Source organism: Simochromis diagramma, unplaced genomic scaffold (assembly GCF_900408965.1).
Source record: "Simochromis diagramma unplaced genomic scaffold, fSimDia1.1 OVJJ01000364.1, whole genome shotgun sequence".
NCBI lineage: Eukaryota > Metazoa > Chordata > Actinopteri > Cichliformes > Cichlidae > Simochromis > Simochromis diagramma.
Window position 1 is genome coordinate 53,256 of NW_024386987.1, and position 14,090 is coordinate 67,345.

The window sequence follows — 14,090 nt, forward strand, 5'->3', positions numbered from 1 at the left end:
CACACACACACACACACACACACGTAGGATAATATTTAGTATACACATCCAGAAATGCTATTATATATTGTACATATATTTATTAGTTTCAGGTCGGCCATTCTTGTATTTGCTGGTTTGTGTTGTTGTGTTTGCACATCTCTGTTGCTTGTGGGGCTCGCACACAAGAATTTCACTCGCATGTGCTGTGCCAGTGTGCCTGCACATGTGATGTGACAATAAAAGTGATTTGATTTGATTTGATTTGAAAACTAAAAACAAACTAAAAACTACTTCCACAAACATTCAGCTTTGATATTAATGAGTTTTTTGGGTTCATTGAGAACATGGTTGTTGTTCAATAATAAAATTATTCCTCAAAAATAAAACTTGCCTAATAATTCTGCACTCCCTGTAGACTAGAACCTGGAACTGAACCCAGCTCTGTGTCCTTAAAGAGTGAGCAGTCCAAAGAAGATGGATTTCCTTTTAACGTGCAGCCTCTGTCTGCTGAAGAGAGGTGAGTTGTTAGTAACATGAACTCTTTGAGTTGACTGCTTGATGTTGTTGATTATAAACTGCTGTGCAAACACGTCATTCCCTTCATCCCATTTAAACTGCCTCTTAAAAAAAGCCTTTGGTTTCTAAACAGCTGAAAATCCACTTCAGCAAACAGGAAGTGATGCTTGTGCTCATGGTTTCTTCCATCAGTCATATTGTGCTGTATGTTGGAGAAAGTTAGAGAAGGTAACACTAACATTGCTTCACATATTTCACTTTTACTCATAAAACTCAGAGCATCAAAGATGTCTCAAACAGTGGTTATTATACTAACTTCTACAAACTAAAGTCATTCTCAACTTTTCTCCACTTTTTTGAAAATACATCAAATAAAAATCTAACTCTAATCTGTTAAAATTTGGAAAAGAAAGTTTACTCTCTGACTTTGTGCCTTTTGGAGATCAGAAAGAGGAATTTGAAGCTTTTCTATGTCAATGTTTGGAGGCTTCAAGCATCCATCTGTCAACACAGGCTGTGGTGTTTGACTTCTTGAGTTGAGTTAGCTGGTGGCTGCTGCAGAGACCAGCATCACTCTGTTATTTTGTGTGGTGACCATGGTTTGGCCCCTGCTGTGATGATGAAGTCCACTGCAGATAAACAGCTCAAAGTTAGACAAACTTTTAAGGTGGGTAGGAAATTGAGTAAGTTCTTGAGTAAGATGGCATAAATTTTGGGGACAAAATAGATGTATGCCAACTTTCATGTAATCGTGAATATTATGTGTTGCTTATTTAAGAAGTGTTATGTAAGCAACACTTTTAGTTTGGGTGTTAGGAGTTCTCACTGTGAGTGGCCTTTAGCTGTTTGGTGTCAGAAGGTCAGGTTTACTAAAATGAATTTTGCACTCAGCAGGTTTACCTTCCTCATTTTAATGTAGCAAATCCACTGATTTGGGCATCCTTTATGTGGTGGAGCCATTCCAGCTGAACAGAGGGTAAAAGGGTGGCCCAGTAGGTAATAACGAAGGGAGTCCTCAAGGGAGTCCTGTGGTCAGGGAGTCCTGTGTACTCAAACCTACCTCTGGCGCTGGTGCCCACCTCTCAATTTTAAATCCATGTAGACATTGAGGGTTCTCGGGAGGGGCCGTGCTGACACCTGCTGCTCTCTGGCAGCAGCACCATGCTCTCCCTTGTTTTAAATGCACTTTAGAACAACGCGCAGCAACACTACACATGAGCGGGAGGAGGGAGGTATGGGGTCTTCACACACCCCCGTTCTCTACTAGCCATCGGGGCGGGGGGGCTGGGAGGAGATGTTGGCTGTCCGATTGGCCTCCCTGCTGCTGCGGAGCCTGGGACGGTCTGCTTGCCTCCACCCCGGGGGGATGGGTAACATCTCTTGGGTCTGGGTTCTGATTCCCCCTCCGCGGTGAGGGTACCTGGTATAGAGTATGTTTGGGGAGTGTGATTGTGTGTACCTGTCCATTTATGTCAGTCCTTACGTTGGGTGAGTGCTGAGTGTTTGTATATGTGTGCATGAGGGTGGGAATGCATGTTTGTGTCTGTGTGTGCCTGTTTGTCTGTGTCTATATGTCAGGTCGGGTCTTAGACTCCACCTCTCTGGGAACTCCCAGGCCCTCCCAGGCCTATCTCCCCTCACCACACTTCCTGCCGGTGACTGATCCCCTCAGGGGTCGGTGCATTGGTGGATCTTGGTGTCCGGGGCTGGGCACTCAGATATGTACCGGCTCACTCCCGGTGGCTACCTGGCTGGGCCTGGCGCCTGTTGCTCGATCAGGCCTCCTCCGGGGTGCGGGGGGCCCTCGGCAGAGCCGGCGGACACGCCGGTGCAGCCCCCTCTAGCTTCTGCTCGGTGGCTACTGGGTGACGCCTCGTCTGGGGATTCTCAGCCCTTCCCATGAGGGTGGCACGGATGCCCCTCCGGTGGTCCTCCTTGGGCTCTCGCACTCTGGGGCCTCTGGATGTCTGGGGCCTGGATCTCCTCCATGCCTGCTTCATGCCCTGGGGGACGGGGCTATAGCTCGCTACATCCTCTTGCAGACCATTACATGTGGAAACCATTTGAATACAAGCGCGCTGATCAGATCCACAGGTGTGCACATAAATTACACCTTTCTTGGCTGCTACTTCAAAGCACGTTGTGCGCTGTCTGTCCTGCGTGCTGCACAGCAACAATTAATTTTTAGTATTCACTGCTGTTTACACTTAGCCAGATTAATGCGATGGTGTTGTGTTTAGCATGTTGCTTTGGTTTTTTTCGGGGTTTCTTTTTGCTTATTTTCTATTCTTCTCCTCTCAACAGGTGATCCAGGAGATTTTTTTTCTTCCTCCCTTTCTCACTGTCCCTCTTCCCTTCTGTTTTTCTTTTCCTTCCTCTTTCTTTCTCCCTTTCCTATCCCTCACTCATGTCTGTCCCGTCTGTAACATCTGAAAATAAAATATAATACATAATAAAAACAAAGGTCGATCAAAAGGACCAATACGGCAATGCCACGATGATCCATTTGGCAAAGTAAATCCATTGGGTCTCCTTGTTGGTCTTCAGACAACAATTCTGATGGCTAAAGAACCAAATGGGACAGGCACAAAAATAATAATAATAATAATAACGAAGGGAGTCAAATGCCCACAGAATGGCCAGGCACTTTTTCTCTATGGTGCCTCCAACAGTCTCCAGCTGATGCACACCACTCGGCGTTCAATCCCCCTAACCTGCTGGGACAGAACGGGCACGAACTGGCAGTAGTACCCAACCAGTCCCAAGAACTGCCTCAAATCTTTTTTCGTCTTGAGACATGGGCAGGATGTGATGGCTACTGTTTTCTCCATCTGTGGGCGCACATGCCTACCTCCCAAGTGGTACCCGAAATAATGTACCTCCCTCCATCCAACTACACCATTCTTCAAATTGGCTGTGAGCTCCGTTTGCTTCAAGGACTCCAGGACCGCTGCCACCTGTAATAACCTTCCCAATGTGTCCAGCTCTGTTCACAGGTCCAGAACGTACTGATTCTCTCTTTTAGCTAAGCTTGGACCTTTTCGAAAATGTTTTCTTAAATCAACTCAAACACCCTTTGTAGCTTCCTACTAAACAGTAACTCAAAGGGAGACAACCCTGTGGAGTCCTGGGTGTGTTGGTGCGAGTGGAAGAACACTGAATGCGTTCTCCTTTTTGCAAATGTCACAACTCACTTAATACAATCTTTCCTTAACTAATACAAAAAGCAGAAATGTCACCGACACTTCAGGGCACAACAGCTTTCCATCAATTTTTTATCACCTGATTGAAGGCTGAGTGTAGGGGGTCATCATGAGACTGCTATAGCAGAAACTCTTCTGTGGAGTGAATCACTGGAGTCAGTGGGGCCTCCTGAAAAGGCTCTGGTGTGTCCTCCTTCTCAGAGTCAGTGTCAGACGACCCCGCATGACTGCAGAGCAAAACACAGACCCATCATGTCCCTAGTGGCCTCGAAAGCAGCACAACATATTAACCTACCAAGTCTGTTCCTAAAATTAAGCCTGAACTAACCAAAGTCTTCAGTGTATGAGTTGTAACCTTATATCTAATTTCCAAAGGAACCAAGTGATATTCATGAATATCCCCATGCACACATTTCACCTCTACCTACTCTGACTCCAGCAATGATCCTGGGAGAACCATGGTTTGGTGGACCAGGGTCTGTGTACAGCCCAAATCCACCATAGCCTGATGTTTACCCCATTGGCACCTCACAGGTTTGTGGTATGCCTCTCCTGAACTGGGAGAGGGTGTTGGAAGGCCGATGATGCAGGACACTGCATGGACATTCCTGGTGCAGGTGCCCTGGTCAGCACACCTCATGCACTCCTGTAATGATGTCTGCACTGCCCCCAGTGAGTTGGGCCTGGCGTCAATAACAGCTGGAACCTGTAGCGAAAACCCAGGTTGGAGAAGGGGTTAGTGGGTGGCAATGGCCTCCACTGCGTCGCCATAAGCCATGCTGGTGGTGGTCATGGCCCATGGACCCTTCATTGTGGGGCCGGGACCAGTTGGTTTTGCCTCTGCTGATGTTCTAGCCGCTAGCCAGGTTGTGCTTGGACAGCATAGCCGCGGCCTTAAGGATCAGTGGCCAGTGGCAATGGACCCACTCTGCCGTCCCGACCAGGAGCCCCTCCACGAACTGCTCAAGTAAAGTTAAAGTTAAACAGCTGCATCTCCCCAACATGGGGTCAGGCTGCAACCACCTGACTATGGCATTTTACAGCCACCTGGTATTCGCAAAACGCCAGTTCTCTGCCCCCATTTAATTCTCCCAGAAGCAGACTGGGAGAAGCCCTAGCCGGTCCATTTTGCTCTTCTCATTTACGGAAAGTACTCAGTTGCTGGGAGGCTCAGCGCTGCCACCTGGGCTTCCCCTGACAGCAATGAGAGCAGCCAGAGAGCCCATTTCTCGGTGGGCAAGAGACGAAAACAGGGCGTTGTTGGAATGCTAGTATGCAAGTAACCCCGGCAGAAGGGGCTACATGAATATGAACAGGCACATGGGTCAATACATGAGCGGGACACAGAAAGGAATTGGCAAAAATACCAGAGGCGCAAAACACCAGCTACTGGTAGACAGAACAGTCAGCCGAGACTGCAAGACCAGACTGACCAACCTATGCACTGCCTGGATTGATTACAAGAAGGCCTATGACTCAATGCCACACAGCTGGATACTGGAATGCCTAGAATTGTACAAGATCAATGGGACCCTAAGAGCCTTCATCAGGAACTCAATGGGGATGTGGCGTACAACACTAGAGGCCAACTCCAAGCCCATAGCACAAGTCACCATCAAGTGCGGGATCTACCAAGGAGATGCTCTGTCCCCACTGCTGTTCTGCATAGGCCTGAACCCCCTCAGTGAGATCATTAACAAGACTGGCTACGGATACCGACTACGGAACGGAGCAGTTGTCAGCCACCTCCTGTACATGGATGACATCAAGCTGTATGCCAAGAGTGAACGAGACATCGATTCACTGATCCACACCACCAGGCTATACAGCAATGACATTGGAATGTCGTTCGGACTGGAGAAGTGTAGTCGGATGGTAACAAAGAGAGGGAAGGTAGTCAGAACTGAGGGGATTGAACTACCAGAAGGTAACATTGCAGACATAGAGGACAGTTACAAGTACCTGGGGATCCCGCAGGCAAATGGGAACCATGAAGAGGCCGCTAGAAAGGCTGCAACCACCAAGTACCTGCAGAGGGTCAGGCAAGTCCTGAGGAGTCAGCTGAATGGTGAGAACAAGATCCGGGCCATCAACACGTACGCCCTGCCTGTGATCAGGTACCCTGCTGGGGTAATAGGCTGGCCAAAGGAGGAGATAGAAGCCACTGACATAAAGACAAGAAAGCTCCTTACCATGCATGGAGGGTTTCACCCCAAGTCCAGCACCCTGAGGCTGTACGCTAAGCGGAAGGAAGGGGGCCGGGGACTGGTGAGTGTCAGCACCACAGTCCAGGATGAGACAATGAACATCCAAGAATACATTGGGAAGATGGCCCCAACTGACCGAGTGCTCAGTGAATACCTCAGGCAGCAGAAACCCAAGAAAGAGGAGGGAGACGAGGAACCATCATGGAAGGACAGGCCCCTGCACGGTATGTACCACCGGCAGATAGAGGAGGTGGCTGATATCCAGAAATCCTACCAGTGGCTGGACAAAGCTGGACTGAAAGACAGCACAGAGGCACTAATCATGGCAGCACAAGAACAAGCTCTGAGTACAAGATCCATAGAGGCTGGGGTCTATCACACCAGGCAAGACCCCAGGTGCAGGCTGTGTAAAGATGCCCCAGAGACAATCCAGCACATAACAGCAGGGTGCAAGATGCTAGCAGGCAAGGCATACATGGAACGCCATAACCAAGTGGCCGGCATAGTGTACAGGAACATCTGTGCCGAGTATAACCTGGAAGTCCCGAGGTCAAAATGGGAGATGCCCCCAAGGGTGGTGGAGAATGACCGAGCTAAGATCCTGTGGGACTTCCAGATACAGACGGACAAAATGGTGGTGGCTAACCAACCGGACATAGTGGTGGTAGACAAACAGAAGAAGACGGCCGTAGTGATCGATGTAGCGGTTCCGAATGACAGCAATATCAGGAAGAAGGAACACGAGAAGCTGGAGAAATAGCAAGGGCTCAGAGAAGAGCTCGAGAGGATGTGGAGGGTGAAGGTAACGGTGGTCCCTGTGGTAATCGGGGCACGAGGTGTGGTGACTTCCAAGCTAGGTGAGTGGCTCCAGCAGATCTTCCTCTACCCCCCCCCCCCCACCCCCACACACACACACATTTTTGCACATGTCGAGGAGCGTGTCAGGCTACATTTCACTGTGTGTTATACTTGTATGACTATGCATGTGACAAATAAAGAACCTTGAACTTGAACTTGATTAGGATTCAGCTTTATGTCAACAGTATCAGGAGGTTATGATTGTAAGATGTAAGATGTTTCTACTGTAACTGAGATACAATTTAAAGCTTTAAAAACTCTGAGGATCCACTGATTGGTGAATTTCTCCAACTATGTGCTTGAATTCATTCTTCATGATTCCTCCACAGAGTGCACAAGGAGAGCTCAGAGGTTCCCAGTGATCAGTCTACCCTACAACACCAAACCCTGGACTTCATATTCGTGGTCTGTACATGTACAACAACTACTTTTGCTCTTTGTTGTCATGGTGACAAAAAGTATTCAACACATTTCAGCTGCAATCAAAAATGAGACTCAGTGAATTTAATAATATTAATAAATTACATTGTAGTATAGAAATAATATAACAGTTCATTCCAGTCATGCACTCAGGGCATAGATCACAATCTTCCAGTATTTCTACTTTACCATACTTTCACCGTCACTGTATACTTTAAAAAAAGACCATTACTGCACATTAAAAGCCCATCAAAGTGAACATTGTGATTGTTCCCGTAATTGTTGCCTGTGTTGTATGTGTTTTTTCAGTTCAGTGTTCAGGATTGTAATGGCTTTAAGATGAAAACTGTTGATGAGTCACGTGCTGTTTGTGTTTTAATGAATCAATAAGGTTTCCTTAACAGTTCAAACAGGTCAAGCACATGTTGGTGATTTGGGCAATTGTGGCTCAAAGAGTTCGTCTTGTAACCGGAAGGTTGCCGGTCCAAGCCCCGGCTGGGACAGTCTCAGTCGTTGTGTCCTTGGGCAAGACACTTCACCTGCCGCCTACTGGTGATGGCCAGTGGGGCCGATGGCGTGATATGGCAGCCTCGCCTCTGTCAGTCTACCCCCCCAATTGTAGCTTGCTTCCACCAGTGTGTGAATGTGAGAGTGAATGAATAGTGGAATTGTAAAGCACTTTGAGGGCCCTGAAAAGCGCTATATAAATGCAATCCATTATTATTATTATTATTATTATTACTATTATTATTATTATTATGATGGGTGAGATTTGTTTTGTTTGTTTTTTCTAACATTGACAGGTTAAGTTGTTTATCAGGGCAGGGTTAGCACTGGGAGCTGCCAGTATTTTTAAGATTCTCTACAGTCTTTTTTTCACTTAAGGCAAATATTATCATATCGTCATAGTCTTTTGACTAAAATGTCATTTAGTTTTACTCATAATTTCGGCATCAAAATTATTTTAGTTTATTAAATATCAAAAGATTACTGCTGACTAAATCTACAGTTGATTTACCTGACTAACACATAAGACTCTTTGTTAGCTGTATTTTGTTTTCCTTGATATCAAATGTGAAATGTGTCAATATGTCTTCTCTTTCCTTCCTCACAGATATTTTGTCAATTGGGATCATGGGATTTAGCAAAACCCATTCACTCTGACTGCAGTCTGTTTTTTGGAGAAGGGTCTTCTTTGTTTTTTTTTTTGTAAGAAAGTATAGTTGTGGCCAAAAGTTTTGAGAATCACATAAATATTGGAAATTGGAAAAGTTGCTGCTTAAGCTTTTAAGCAGCAGCTTTTAAGGGCGATTGTGGCTCAAGAGTTAGGAGTTCGCCTTGTAATCGGAAGGTTGCCGGTCTCGGTCGTTGTGTCCTTGGGCAAGACACTTCACCTGTTGCCTACTGGCGGTGGTCAGAGGGTCCGGTGGTGCCAGTGTCCGGCAGCCTCGCCTCTGTCAGTGCGCCCCAGGGTGGCTGTGGCTACAATGTAGCTGCCATCACCAGTGTGTGAATGTGTGTGTGAATGGGTGAATGACTGAATGTGTAAAGCCTTGTGTGTAAAGGTCCTTAGGGACTAGTAAAGCGCTATACAAATACAGGTCATTTACCATCATTTCAGTAATCGTCTTGTTAACTCAGATTAGAATGTTGACGAGCACAAGGCTGGCAATCATCATGGCAGGCTGATTGGGTTAGGGGCATCTGGAAAAAGGCTTGTCCGGAGAAGAAAAGGTGAGCGCTACCATCAGTCCTGTGTCATGCCTAAAGTAAAGCATCCTGAGACCATTCATGTGTGGGGTTGTTTCTCATCCAAGAGAGTGGGCTCACTCACAATTTTGCCCAAAAACACAGCCATGAATGAAGAATGGTACCAAAATACCCTCCAACAGCAACTTCCTCCAACAATCCAACAACATTTTGGTGAAGAACAATGCATTTTCCAGCATGATGGAGCACCGTGCCATAACGCAAAAGTGATAACTAAGTTGCTTGGGGACCGTAATGTTGAAATTTTGGGTCCATGGCCTGGAAACTCCCCAGATGTTAATCCCATAGAGAACTTGTTGTCAATCCTCAAGAGGCAGGTGGACAAACAGTCAGGATTTGGCCCAGAAACTGATTTAGAGCATGCCCAGTCGAATTGCAGAGGTCCTGAAAAATAAGGGCCAAAGCTGGAAATACTGACTCTTTGCATAAATGCCATGTAATTGTCGATAAAAGCATTTGAAACGTATTAAGTGCTTGTAATTATATTTCAGTACATCACAGAAACAAATGAGACAAAGATCTAATTCTCAAAACTTTTGGCTACGACTGTACCAGGCCTTCATATCAGAGCATGATCACTCATACACCTGCGTCCACTTCAAACCACCATCAGGAGAATGTCTGTCTTTTAAGAGATTTAATTTGCTTTAGAAGTTGAAATTGCAAGTTGTTGTTTTTTTCTTTGCCTGTCCCATTTGGTTCTTTAGCCGTCAGAATTGTTGTGTGAAGACCAACAAGGATACCATATTGGTCCTTTTGATCGATCTTTGTTTTTATTATTTATTTTATTTTATTTTCAGATGTTACATGAGTGAGGGATAGGAAAGGGAGAGAGAAAGAGGAAGGAAAAGAAAAACAGAAGGGGATAGGGACAGTGAGAAAAGGGGGGAGAATAAAAAATCTCCTGGATCACCTGTTGAGAGAAGAATAGAAAACAAGCAAAAAAAACAAAAAATAAAGCAACATACTAAACACAACAGCATCGCATTAATCTAGCTAAGTGTAAACAGCAGTAAATACTAAAAATTAATTGTTGTTGTGCAGCACGCAGGACAGACAGCGCACAATGTGCTTCGAGGTAGCAGCCAAGGAAGGTGTAATTTAAGTCTACGAGCAGTGAACACGCGTGTGCATACCTGTGTGGATCAGCGTGCTTGTATTGCAAGTTTAAAGTGCTGGACCTCGGTGTGAAATCAGCTGTCTGTCTTCACAAAAACCTGGATAGGACCATACAATTTTATACCGGAACAATAACAATTACTATTTTGACTGTCTTGATTATTAATATTATTATCCTACTGATTCTATTTATTATCGGGACATTCTGTTCGGACTCACTTGGCCCACAGAATTTCATCCTGACTGATAGTTATGATATGCAAGTATGTTGCAAAACTCTCAGCACTGCTATGTCAGTGACAATAATTCAATTCAGTCATCGCGCTGTATGAAGCTTTTAGTCCTGAAAACATGAAGTGCCAACTCTTAATGAACACATTGCTCACTATTATGTGTTCATGAAAATTCATAAAAATCAGTTTATTTAATCATTTTACTCCTAACAGAAGTCTCGAACCCACGAGAAGAAAACAACAATGAAACAAACAAAACAAAAAAAAAACCAGAAGGCAGAAGGAAACAAAGATGGAGCTTGCATTAAACTATACTGAAAAACTAAACACAAAAATATGAAACCTAGACATGGAGAAACTAGAACATGAGTACCTGAAAACATGCCACAAGACAAACAGATGAGAGGACAATGAATGAAGGAAAACTCACACAATAAATATACATGCAGCTGGTACGCATAGACATAGATACAGGAGGTAGCAAAAATGAACAAACTGAACACAGGACATGAGACCGTCAAAATAAAAAAGGAAACAGACTATTGGCGACTGTCAAACCTTTGAGTCGCCGAGCAGCTGAATAGGGGAATAATGTTGACGCGCCCGCTGTTCAACACGTAAGTCAAGGTTCCAGGTCAAAACTCCTTTATTTTTTATCAAATCCTTAAAATCTGTAGAAAAACAGTGATCAAAAACATTCTAAGCTTGAGCGCTCGGCAAAAGTCGACTTCCCCCATCACCCACTCATTCACAAAAATTCCCTCGGGCCGTGAACAGGTGATATAGCAATCACTATTACCGACACCACGTGACCCAAGAGAGAGAGGGTGCAAAGGACAAGTAGAGATGAGAGTCCAGGGAGAATATACATGACAGACAGGGGAGACATGGAACGAAACACAAGAATGGAAACATTTGGGGTTTAAATTTTTAATCTTAAATGCTTATATGCTGATTATATTGCTTCATAAGAAAGGCCCAACTCTAAGTACAGTCTGTGCCGAAAGTCCTGACAGGAAACGACATGGTCTCTTGCGTTCTGGGGGCCTCTGGATGTCTGGAGTTTTGATCTCCTCCACACCTGCTTCATGCCCTGAAGGACGGGGCTGTGGCCCCCCCACACCCTCTAGCAGATTATTACATGAAGGAACCTTTTAAAAACAAGCGCGTCCATGCTCACAGGTGTACACACGGGTGATCACACCCACAAACTACACCCTTTTTGGCTCCTACCTCAAAGCACACTGTGTTCTGTTGATCTTATGTGCTGCACAATAATGTTTAACATTTAGTATTTACTGTCATATTCCCATATATCATTGTGATGTTGTTTATTCTATTACTCTTGTTCTCTTCTGCTTGCTCTCTTTTTTCTTTCTCAGCAGGTGATCCAGGTGACCCAGGAGTTTTTTTTCTTTTTTTTTCTCTCTCTCTCCCCCCCCCCCCCCCCCCCCCCTTCTCACCGTCTCTTCTCCCCTTTGGTTCTCTTTCTTTCTCTCCCCCTCTTTCTCTCATTCATTCCCCCTGTCCTATTTATTTAAAAAAAAAAAAAAAAAATGACAAAGGATGAACTGAAGCTCTGCCATCACGTAATGTCGCATACTGCTGTTTCTGATGTCATTAAGAAAAAAAAAAAAAAAAAAAAAAAAAAAAAAAGGAAACGACATGTTTTTGCAGAGCATGCTTTTGCAGGCGCAAAGTTAAACTAAGCAGAGTGTTTGATCGAAACTTAAAGTGGGGTGTGACATAGAGCAAGTATATAAATACCATATACCATATAAATACCATACGGAAGCCTAGCAAACACTAGGCTTCCGTTTGTGCTTCAGACCATGGGTTGTGTGTTTTGTGTTCAGGTCTCCATATCTGGATATGTAAAATAAAGATCATTTTTAAAGTAATAAGACCACTTCTGAGCCGTGTCTTTTTGGCAGTAAAGAATGCAAAGAACTGGAATTTAATAGAACACATAAACAAAGGTGGGGAAGAAGACACAAGGTCACACACAGAGAGGGACACAGAGGACAAAGACACAAGGGGACCCTTAATATACAAGAAACTAAACTGGGACTGCAAGCAAACTCAGAGACATAGCAAGAACTTGGAACTATCTCTTTGAACTTAAATCATCATAATAATATCAAAATACTCAAAAATACAATAAAGTGAAACCATGACAGTTGTACATCCTTGTTTATTCGAGGAAAGGTCGATCAAATTCGAGTAGGACACTCTTTAAATTGGCTATGTTCAAATATCCTCCTGACATAGTAGGTGTCGGTTATTACAAAATTTATGCATCAGTCATACAACTCTGTCGTCCTGTCCACTTGATATACTAAGCAGCCTGCTAACTTAATAGTCTCTGTTGGTTTGGTTGGGTTAAGTCGAGTCTCGGTGAATACCACACAACAGTCCTTGATGTTTTTCTGCATGGATATAGTAAGTTCCAATAGTTCAGTCTTCATGGTGAAAGAAAATGTGCATTTGTGACATCGAGGCTTGGCAGTATGGGCTTCTGTGGGTTTCTTCCTAGCCAAGCTTGGCTCACTTCTGGCTCCTCTCGCTACATTGCCCCTGTCACCTGCTCACTGGGATATTAACGCATAGAGACTCAAATGGTGTAACCAATGACAATGAGAGAGCATGATGATTATATTTTGTGTATATCTGTGTATATATGACTGTTGATAAAAAGAAAGCTAATAGAACCAACTGAATAGATAGAAGAAGTGCAGTAGAAGTGCTGAGTCATTGCAAGTGCATGTGCCACCATTCCTAAACCATAATTTTACATCTATTCTGCTCACAGTCATCTCTATGCTGCTCTTTGTAGACAGTGGATTGTCAGTGGGTCCAACATGGATCTGATTTTTGGCTCTGTGATTTCAGTCTGATTTGGTCATTCATAATTCTGTTCCAGGTGCTGGAGAACAACATCATCACTTTTGTGAAGAATGAGCTGAAGAAGATCCAGAAGGTTCTGAGTCCGGATTATGCAGAATACTTAGCGATTCAGAGGAAGGATGATGAGGAGAAAAATATCATCACAGAGTCATTTCTAAAGATCACACTGGATTTCCTGAAGAAAATGAAGCAGCAGGACCTGGCTAACCATCTACAGAGAAGTAGGTTTTCTCTAAAGATTTTGTTCCATACAATCACTTTATTCCCAAATACCATTACAGATGCACATCTTGAGATCACACTGCATCCTATCTTATTCTAAAGGCTAATCTGAAGTATTCTTGCACAGCAGTTACATTTATATTCTATTGTCTCTTCCCATCAGGAAGTGTAGAAAAAATAGGACAATGGGTGGTGGGTTGCATCTGCTGCTACCGGTTGGAGTGAGAGGAGAAAGACAGGATAAAAGACATGCTGTGGAAGAGAGCCAGACATTAATAACAAGTAATACTCAATGCAGAAAGCTCTATTAACACATAGTGAGTCTGAAATGTAACTGAACAAGAAACACTCAATGCATCATGGGAATCCCCCTGCAGCTTTCACCTATTGCAGCATAACTAAGGGAGGATTCAGGGTCACCTGGTCCAGCCCTAACTATATGCTTTAGCAAAAGGAAAGTTTAAAGCTTGATCTTAAAAGCAGAGATAATGTCTGTCTCCTGAATCCAAACTGGAAGCTGGTTCCACAGAAAAGGGGCCTGAAAACTGAAGGCTCTGCCTCCCATTCTACTTTTAAATACTCTAGGAACAACAAGTAGGCCTGCAGAGCGAGAGCGAAGTGCTCTAATAGGGTGATATGGTACTACAAGGTCA

At 44.3% G+C, this 14,090-nt stretch overlaps 1 long non-coding RNA gene across 1 annotated transcript; it reads left to right on the forward strand.

The window, feature by feature from the left end:
• Positions 1-332: 332 nt before the first annotated feature.
• Positions 333-13,451, forward strand: LOC120739009. Its single transcript, XR_005697095.1, has 3 exons — positions 333-499; positions 7,096-7,171; positions 13,232-13,451. It is a non-coding gene; the product is annotated as an uncharacterized LOC120739009 (long non-coding RNA).
• The last annotated feature ends 639 nt before the right edge of the window (positions 13,452-14,090 follow it).